General features: G+C 41.5%; 1 protein-coding gene across 1 annotated transcript in view; it reads left to right on the forward strand.

The window, feature by feature from the left end:
• Nucleotides 1-183: 183 nt before the first annotated feature.
• Nucleotides 184-10,452, forward strand: part of LOC141378485 (KATNB1-like protein 1) — a 43,379-nt gene continuing 33,110 nt past the window's right edge. The window contains exon 1 of the mRNA XM_073927988.1: nucleotides 184-246. The gene's annotated coding sequence lies outside the window, so the exon portion shown is untranslated. The remainder of the gene's footprint in view (nucleotides 247-10,452) is intronic.

Genomic DNA, 10,452 nt, shown 5'->3' on the forward strand with positions numbered 1-10,452 from the left:
ACACACTCACAGAGAGAGAGAGAGAGAGAGAGAGAGAACAGAGTGTGTGATTGTTGGTCAGCTGTGGTGTGTTTCCGCTCTAATCGGCTCTCAGGATTCCTGCATTCCCACATCTCTCTGCTGTGATTATGAAAGAGTTTCTCCAGTGAGTCTGTGGATCAGTGTGAGTCACGGTCAGTGCGAGTGTGTGTGTGTGTGTGTGTGGATTCAGATGAGAGACGGAGCTGCGCATCTTCACAGCTCACAGTAAGCAGATCTCCATTTCTCCTCATCATTGATTCTCAGAGTTTCTGCTGATCAACACATCTGAAGACGCGTTCATGCCGTCACTCTGATTATGCACAACTAGACAATACAGTTCATTCCAGCTGCTCACACACATCATCTCTTCATATCACACGAGTTCTGACACCTCTCACTCCAGATGCAGAACTACACAAGCAGAAGCTTAATCAAACTCTGCACACATCTCTCATCTTAAAACACACACAAATCTAATAGGAAGCTGCTTGCTTTCCTCTTCCAAACACAACACTTATTCACCAGGGCCCGTTTCAGAAAGGAGGTTAAGTGAAAACTCAGAGTATGTTCACCCAGAAATGAGAGAACCTCTGTGTTTACCGTTTCAAAATGGCAAGGTTATTAAGCTGGAGAAGCAGGGTAAGTCAAGCCTGTTTCTGAAAGAGAGGTCACTTTACCTCAGAGCAGTTACCGTGGTCAATTACTGTGAAGTTAACCTGGTCAGGAGCAGGGTTATTCTCTAAACTCGCAGTTTCTGTCGGTCTCCTCTCCTTTTTTTAAAGACGAATCTGTATTTCTCGCCTTACGTTTCCACCCACCTATTGTTATGTGCATTTTGGAGATGCGCATAAAAAGCGATTGATGGAAACGTCATGATGCACATAACTTTTGAAAATTTGCATAAAAACACGCCCAAAACTAAGTAGAATAAACTTTTACTCGATAAGAAGATATGCGCATGAACTATGATGGAAGCACTTTTACTGAACAAATTCCAGTATGTGCATTAAAGATTCAGGACACCCTGGAGAACTTTTTTTTTTATATTAACAGATGTGTGTGTGTTGAGCATCAGTTAGGACAATGTTAGCAGCTGTCAGCTTTAATTGTGGGGAAAACTGGATAATGTTGAGCTTTTGTCAGCTAATTTCAGCTTCCGGGTTTAAAATGATTTTTGGGGCGGATCAAAATCGGCGACGTAGCGCAGTACTGCAAGTGCAATGATGACGCATCGGTTTCTCATTATTATTCAAAGCGGAGTTTCCTTATCCTATGAGAAGAGCCGGCTGCTTAATTATTCATGAGAGCATGACAGCACGTGCTTTCCGAAGGCACGGCAGACGCAGACCTGCCAGACCAGTGCCAAGCTCAAGCTGTGAGACACGGACCCACGGGCACGCAGTAGCCGTTCATGAAGGCTCGTATGTGTTTGTTTCCATGATCCACGGGGTTTGTTACATGTTTTCCCCCGCGATCCTGTCAGGGCCGATCATACAGCAAAGCTGTGTGTGTGCTGCAAGCATTTTTGTCGGGAGGGCAGCACGAGAATTGGAGAATGGCGGACATTGTCTTGTATCAGGAGTTCATTCACATTCAGACACATCACTGTGCTGCTGTGTTTGCCTAAATCCTTCAGATTACCAGCAGGGCTAATGGTTAAAATAGGCGGGTCAGGAGACCTGCTGCACTGAGTCTGCATTCAGATCTCTGATTCAGACACGGGGATTGAGGGAGAATCCACATTTATAGTGTTTATATGAACACGATTATCTTTATAATGATATAAATTGTGGCTGTCTGTATATGAAATTACGAATAACAAATGTAGCAGTGCATTAAATTACTGTTTATTTCTTTGCATTTTAACTTTGTAAACTATAAACTCATGCATCTCCTCACGGTTTGTCTCATTTTGTGAGCTAACTGACAACAACAGTTGTTCGCTCCCCTTCTCCCCTGCTGACCACGCCCACTCCTGCCCTATGCTCGCGGAGCTCCGCCCCCATTAATCATGCATCTTTTGAAAAAATTCTGACGTAGACTTTAACTGTAAGTGGGGGTGTCATGGCCCTTTAATAAAGGTTTGTTATAAGAGATCATGTGATGATGAAAATGTGTGAATTTACAAACCAGCAGGCTGAGCACACTGTAGGCGTCTGACATGTTGATTCAGTCATTCATTCTAAACGCCTGAACAGTTTCAGTATTAACATATGTTGTTAATGACATCCAGAGCGCCTGGAGCGAGTTAAGCGTCTGTTCTCCGCGTCTCATGGTTTCAAACGCCCTCACGCGTTTATTGTGTGTCAGCATTGTGCGAGATTATGCGGAGTCACTGATTGGATCCAAGACCAGCGACGTGATGATCCCAAGGTCTCCATATCCGGGACCAGGCCGTATCCTGAGCAGCTGCTGTGGTGGTTATGGAGGAGTGGAGAACATGAGGCTGATTCCAGCGATGCTCCAGGGACAGACGAGTCTTCACTGAGGCCATCTTCCAGCCTAAACCACGGCGACTGAAGCTCTGCACAAGACTTTTGGCCAGCGGAGAAATTAAAATGGTCGTGCCCAACTGAGTCTGGTTCTCTCAAGGTTTTTTTCTTCACTCTCTTATTGGTCAAGTTTTTTTTCTCTCTCCGCTGTCGCCTCTAGCTTGCATGGTTCAGGATCGGTAGAGCTGCGCATCGATGAATTTGCTCTTCAGTGTTTGAACTCTCAGTAGTGATTATTAAATCACACTGAACTGAGCTAAACTGAACTGAACTTAAACACTAAAAACTGAACTACACTGTTCCAGTTACTATGACCATTTATGTGAAGCTGCTTTGACACAATCTACACTGTAAAAGAGCTATACAAATAAAGCTGAACTGAATTGAATTGTCTTCTGAGGCGCAAGTAGATTTATTAAATAAAGAAAAGATTGACGCAGCTTCTTCTACCGCAGTAAATTCAGTTTTTACTGTTGATATTTGGCGCCCGTTTGATCAGTAAGTGACGATTTTGTTCTCTTTGACTGGTTGGATGGAAACGCTGCTTTATTCACACGTCTTTTATGCGTTATTCCAGTTTTGAACATAACTGTTATTGATATATTTGGATGGAAACAGCTATTGCCTACATTTCAGTCACACAGAGAACAAAGTGACGTACGAGAATTGTTTTTTTAATAATTAATTAGCTCAAACTCACTGAGCTTCAACAGGGACATGTACTGTTACTAGATTAATGGGATTATTATAAAAACTATTGTTGAGTTCTGCTCACATTCTACATGTCATATCAGCCTCTATCACTTGATCAATAATAGAGGCAGACACACAAATCTAAATCTATTAAAACTGATCAACGTGTATAAAAGTGGGAACTTGTGTAAAGGTTTTATAAACGTCACACATTACACTACTTATTTTATTATACTTAAATATTTAAATGCTTTAAATGTAAAATTACGCTTTACCTTGAGCTGTTTCCCCACGCAAACTGTCTCTGTGTCACTGATGCAGTGGTGTTGCTTTATTAAATATTTGCTCATCTATAACTCTGCATGAGCACATCAAGTTCAGCTGGAGTCAGAAATGCTGATCTCTTTTTTCAGATGTTGCCATGGTCACTTGTAATATGTACACTCCATTGATAATGCCTTTATATAGTCACGGTGTGTGCGCTTAACTCTGCGTTGCTCTACTCAAAGTTGATTGACCCAACTCAGATCAGCTATTCTGAATCTGAACACTCAGTTTTTAATCTCTCCGTAAATCAACTCAGAGTTCAAGTTTAGGGCCTACTCACACTATGCCATCCGTACCGTGCCCAGGCCTGTTTCCCGGATCGTTTGAGAAGTGTAAGTGCGCTGAATCGGGCTCAGGCACGGTTCACTTGGCCGGCCCTGGCCCTGTTGGAAGAGGTGTGCCTGAGCGCGGTTCATGGGCTTTGGCGCGGTACGCTTGTGTGTGAGTGCAAAACGCGCCAAAGCCCGAAACTGAAAGCGAGACGTGACTTTTAAGGGGCTGTTTCATATGGATTTATTAATCATTCTTACTGTTCAGTGAACGCAAACTGCCGTAGTTTATTAAAGACGAGAACTCCTCACAGCATGACAGCTGCACCTTCAGCAGACCTCCTCATTCCTGCAGCACGAGGGCTTTATGATTGTTTATGAGCGCCAAAAGTGGCGGATCTGTTCAGTGAAATATCTGACTGCGTGTCCCCGCATCCCTAAGGACTGTTTGGCGAAATATTTGACTGCATGTCACTGCATAACAAACCACTGACACGATATAACTAGAGAAATCTCCACTGTGCTACTGGGTGAGAGCGTATGGCAAGCCGTTTTAGCATTTAAACCTTGTTCTGACTATCCATAAATATATTTAGAGATATCTCTAATTATATTTTGACTAGTCATAATTAAAATTCGACTAGTCAGATTGGAGATATCTGCAAATATATTATGACTGACTAGTCATATTCCTCCATTGACTTCCATTGAAAAATATTTGCAGATATCTCTAACTGAGTTTTGACTCGTCACAATTGTAATTAGAGATATCTCCAAATGAATTTTGACTAGTCAAAAATCCAATTCAAGATATCTACAACTGTAATTCGACTATTAGTAAATTAATTAGAGATATCTTCAAATATATTTGTAAATATCTCTAAATATGACGAATTAAAGACATCTCCAAATGTATTATGACTAGTAAAAACTCAGAGATATCTCTAATTACAATTGTGACTTGTCAAAATTCATTTGGAGATATCTGCAAATATTTTTTAATGGAAGTCAATGGAGGAATATGACTAGTCATAATATATTTGCAGATATCTCCAATCTGATTACGTACTAATACAATTGTAATTGCAGATATCTCTAATTGTCATTCTGAGTAGTGGAATTATAATTATGACTAGTCAAAATATAATTAGAGATATCTCTAAATATATTTATGGAGTCAGAACAAAGATTTAAATGCTAAAAAGGCTTGCCATAGAGAGCGCTTCACTGAACAGCGCAGCAGCGATGACGTAAGCGTGCCGAGGCCCGATATGGTGTGAGCGCGGGCCATCGGGGGAGACGGGAGGGGGGACAAGCGTACTTTGGCCCGGTTCGAGGCAACTGTACCTAGTGTGAGTACGGCCCCAGATCAGCCTGTTGCTGAAAACCCTTAAAGGGTCATGAAACCCCCCGTTTCAGCAGGATGTTTTCACACCTCTAGTTTGGAAAAAGTCAGGAAAGTGGGCGTGTCCAGCTCTGTTTGGGTGGGAGTGTCGGGGGAGGGAAAATGGGCAGGGTTTGAATGAAAATGGGAGTTGCCATTTGGGCACGCGATGTTGACCGAAGAAAAACACACACACACGCAGTGTGAAATGTTTGATACCGCACGTCGTATAAGAGAAAACAACCTCTGCATTTCTCTGTAACTCAGATGCACTCGGTAGGTCAGAAAGCCGTGTGTGTGTGTAGACAATCCTGTCACAAAATGCGGCAAAAATTCAAAACGACGGTCGGCAATAATTTGCTGACAGTGTTCACGTGTTTACACTCAGAGAGCAGCATTTACAGCGGATCTTTCAATATTGTAGTGACATTAACCTACTGTAAACTGAGTGACTTAGAAATCATTTTGACTAATGTCTGTCTTTAAACACTGAAAGAGTACAGCTGACCATACTATAACAACTATAACTTTACCATCTGATCGAACAAAGAAAGAGCGCTGATCACACACACTTACTGAATCTGTAGACAGGAATAATCAGCTCATACTGGAGCTGTGTCTTTATTAAGAGGAGATGAGCAGCAAATCCGGGTCTCACCATTGATGAAAAAATCTTCCAAGCAAACGCATTTCTGCCTACAAGGATCCACACGTGAGTCCAGCAGCGCTCTCAAATGAAACAAAACCTTCACATTATGAAAGCAACACCGGCGACCCGTATCTCTGAACAATTATTCTTCTCCCACAACTTTTGGCAACACAACATGTCGTCTCTCTGCCGTCTGAACACAGTTTCAGGTACAGTCTAAGAAAGCTAGCATGCATATTAATGAAGTTGCAGCGCATACATAATGGAGCGTGCTGATTGGTTTGAACCAAGCATCACTCATGAATGAATGCAGCACAGTCAGAGACGTAATACGGTTCTCCCAGGTACAGACGTCCAGTCTACATGCAGGAATACACGCTAAGATCTCATGGCCGTGACGCAGCTTCAAAAATTTGTTTCAAACCGGAAGTACAAATTTGCTGGAAATAACGCAAAAACAACCAATTTACACTTTTTAGTGGGATATATGTGTCCTCATAGTGTTTAAAGCAGCGATGGACACATATACCACTGTCAACAGCTCAACACATGTGTTCTGGTGTTTCGTAACACTTTAAAACCAAAATATGACCTTTTATAATGTATAATAGGGGCTCTAATGTTCTCTGAGGATGCTGAACTCTCAAATCAGTGATTTCTAGAGCCGGTGTTTCTGAACTCCTGCATCAGTGTTTGCTGGAGCTGCTTGTCTGAATGTTTTCAGCAGAGGCCGTATCTGAACACTCACACTGATGATTTCTAGAGCTGCTGTTTCTCAACTCTTGCATTCATGTTTGATATTCTTTGTTTAAGTGTTTTTGATGAATTATTCTCCAGTGACGTGTGGATCGATGTGTGTGTGTGTGTGTGTGATAAGCAGACTCTATTGTGCAACAGTAACACACATCTGTCACTGTGGAAACTGAACAACATTGATCAACAGTGTCCAGTAATGCTCCTCCTGCTGGCTGACCGTAAACCTGTTTGATCTGACAATGTTTGACAGAGTTTGGCTGATGATGGACACACACACACACACACACACACACACACACACACACACACACACACACACACACACACACACACACACACACACACTTCAATTCAGTACAAATAAGATTTATGGGCATGACTTGTCAAGTCTTGCCAAAGCATTGCACATTACATAAACAACGGATAAAATAGTATGGTATCTCTCTCTTTCCCATCATCATCTCTCTCTCTCTCCCTCCCATCATCCCTCAGTATCCATCACACACTTCCTGCTCTGCCTTATATGGTCAGTGGAAACAGAAGAATCAGCCAACAGAGATTGTCAGGCAAACACACACTCACACACCTCTCTCTCTCTCTCTCTGTTTCTCTCACTCTCTCTCTCTCACTCTCTCTCTCTCTCTCTCTCTCTGTTTCTCTCTGAAGATCGAGTTAACATTGCTGTATTTTAATATAATATAGAACAGGGGTTCTCAATCTTTTCACTTCGGGGCCAACTTCTTTCTTTGATCAGTGTTTGAAGGCCCTCCTGTCTGACGTTTATTTATTTTTGTTTGTTTGTATGAAATTCTCATTTAAACCTTAAAAAAAAAAATATATATATATATATATTTATATATATATATATATATATATATATATATATATATATATATATATATATATATATATATTTTTTTTTATATATATATATATATATATATTTATATATATATATATATATATATATTTATATATATATATATATATATATATATATATATATATATATATATATATATATATATATATATATTAGGGCTGTCAAAATTAGCGCGTTAATGCACGTGATTAATTTGAAATATTTAACTTGTAAATAAAAAATAACGCAAATAATGCAGTTGCAGTTTTTTTATTTCCTGTTGTGGCCGACGTGTGTTCAGGGCCGGCGCGTCCATAAAGACGACCTTGGTGGCTGCCTTGGACAGCAGAATAGCGAGCCAACCCCTGGTCCTCACATTCATCCGCTACACTTACCCCCTCCCTCACGGTCCTCGGCCTTCCATATGAATAAAACAGCGTGATTGCCGTTTGCGAGCGCCAGTTCAGCTTGCTCCGGCCCTGCGTGTGTCTAACGTGCAAAGAAATATGGATAAGATCAAGGATGCGCTTTCAGAAGGAACGTTTCAGTATGAAAAATTTAAAGTCACATCTTCAGGCTATCCAGTGTTTCCTCCAGAGTTTCATGCCATTTCGGGTGCTTCATTTTTAATATTCAGACTTTAACTGCAGTTCAGCCGACGTGATAATGAGGCTGTGTTTGAGTGATCAATCAGAGAACAGGAGAAAGTGCAGTACTTCCATCATTTTAAACTAGCATTTTAATAATGAAATCCAAAAAGTTTAGTCTCCTATTGAAAGTTAATTTTAAGCTATCTCACGGCCCACCTGCAGGATCGCTGAGGCCCACCGGCTGAGAATCCCGATATAGAATATGATTTCATGTTCAAAGTAATAAAAAATACTAATAAACAGAAACTAAAATATAATAAAACACACATACCTGAGGTTCACCTGGTGCTCCAGCAGCTGCACATGCAGAAATCAGAGTGTGTGTCTTAGCTTTTGTGTTCTGAAATCACAACAACACACACATGAAATATCTGCATCTCACACACACAAGAGCTCAAGAGCTGGGAACTTACCTTCACTTACCTAGTGTATAACTTCACTGCGAATGCTAATCTAATCCAACATTCATTCATTTTCTTCTCGGCTTATATTCATCAGAGGTCGCCACAGCGGAATGAACCGGCAATTTATCCAGCATATGTTTTACATAATGGATGCCCTTTCAGCTGCAACCCATCACTGGGAAACATCCATACGCACTTATACAGTTTAGTGGATCAGTTCCCCTATATCGCATGTGTTTGGACTGTGGGGGTAACCGGAGCACCTGGAGGAAACCCACGCCAACACGGGGAGAACATGCAAACTCCACACAGAAACACTAACTGACCCAGCCGCGACTCAAACCAGCGACCTTCTTGCTGTGAGGCGATTGTGCTACCCACTGCGCCACGACGTCGCCCACTAATCCAACATAACAACTGCAATAAAGTCTAAAATAAAAGAGAAATATTAGATGAAAACTGATTAAATCTTTAAAAATCCAATAAACTGAATTCTAAAATTAGCAACAACTAAAAAAAGATTCACAACTAAGAATTTAAAGCTGACCTGTTATGCAAAACTCACTGTTCTGCAGGGTTTAATCCAGCACTGAATGAATTGTGTTTGTTCTAATCAGACTTGATGCAGAAACACTTTGATTGGCATTCTCCCTTTGTATGTGTCATCAGAGGGGGAAAGCCCCGCCCACTAGTGCCCATCTCATTAGCATGTCCAGCAGGCCTGAGTGAGAAGCAGCCGTCTGTCCATTAGCCATTACAGTGTTTGAGCTGCTGAAGATGATGTCAGCATAGACTAAGAGGATTATAGATGTGGAGTTTTAGATGAACAGCGACAGGAGGGACATAGACTTCTTGTAAAAATGAGCATAACAGGTCTGCTTTAAACCAGTTAAGAAATCTTTCCATTTTCATCCTGAAGCAGAAGATGAAGAAGAGTGAGGAAGAAACTGAGTTACTGAACGCAGTATTGTACTTTACCCTGATGTTTGTTCATTCACAGTATCAGGAGCACAGTGTGAGTTTGTGTGTGTGTACCTTGTATTATGTCCCCACAAGAATAGCAATACCAGTAAATTTAGACTATGTGGGGACAATTTTGTAAACACCATGAGGAAAATGACTAATAAATCAGGCAGAATGAAGCATAGTGAAGATGTAAAGATTATACAGTCTTTACAGGGGTGTACACACTTGGTCCTGGAGGGCCGGGCCAACTTCCCTCAACACCTACACGGATGTTTCTAGAAAGCCTAGTAAGAGCTTGATTGACCAGCCCAGGTGTGTCTGATTGGGGTTGGACCTAAACTTTGCAAGACACCGGCCCTCCAGGACTGAGTTTAGGCACCCCTGGTCTATACGGTACAAACAGCATTACAGCAGTGAGGAGACCATAATGATAGCTGTACAAGTGTAAGTGTGTGTGTGTGTGTGTGTGTGTGGTCTGATCCCACGATTCAGTCCTCAAATGACTCCCAGAATGAGTCACAGGAAACCGGGTGAGATAAACGCCAGACGAACAGACACAAACCCTCTCAGCGGAGAGCAGACTCAGATTAGAGAATGCAGCAAATAATGGCTAATATGAACATTCAGACCCACTGGCTTCTGTCTGAATATATAATAGACTCCAATTTATTTGTCTGATATAAAATATTTTCAGAATCATCACTCCAGTCTTGAGGGGGTCTCACACCTGATGCACTGCTCGGCTACATGCTGCGTCGCACCACGCAGTGCCATGCATTTTACAATTCTAAATATAGGTTTCTACCAGGGTACACACACACACACACCGGCGACAGCAGCTGTTTGCGGCGCCCAGCCATGACTCAGGACACCAGACATCCCAAGTCTCCTGGAAGATGCCCGCAAATGAATGATAATCTCCTGGAAATAGTACGTCTCCCGCCCGGTCCTTAAATACTTATTTTATATTTATAAAATT

This window comes from Danio rerio, chromosome 17 (genome assembly GCF_049306965.1).
Source record: "Danio rerio strain Tuebingen ecotype United States chromosome 17, GRCz12tu, whole genome shotgun sequence".
NCBI lineage: Eukaryota > Metazoa > Chordata > Actinopteri > Cypriniformes > Danionidae > Danio > Danio rerio.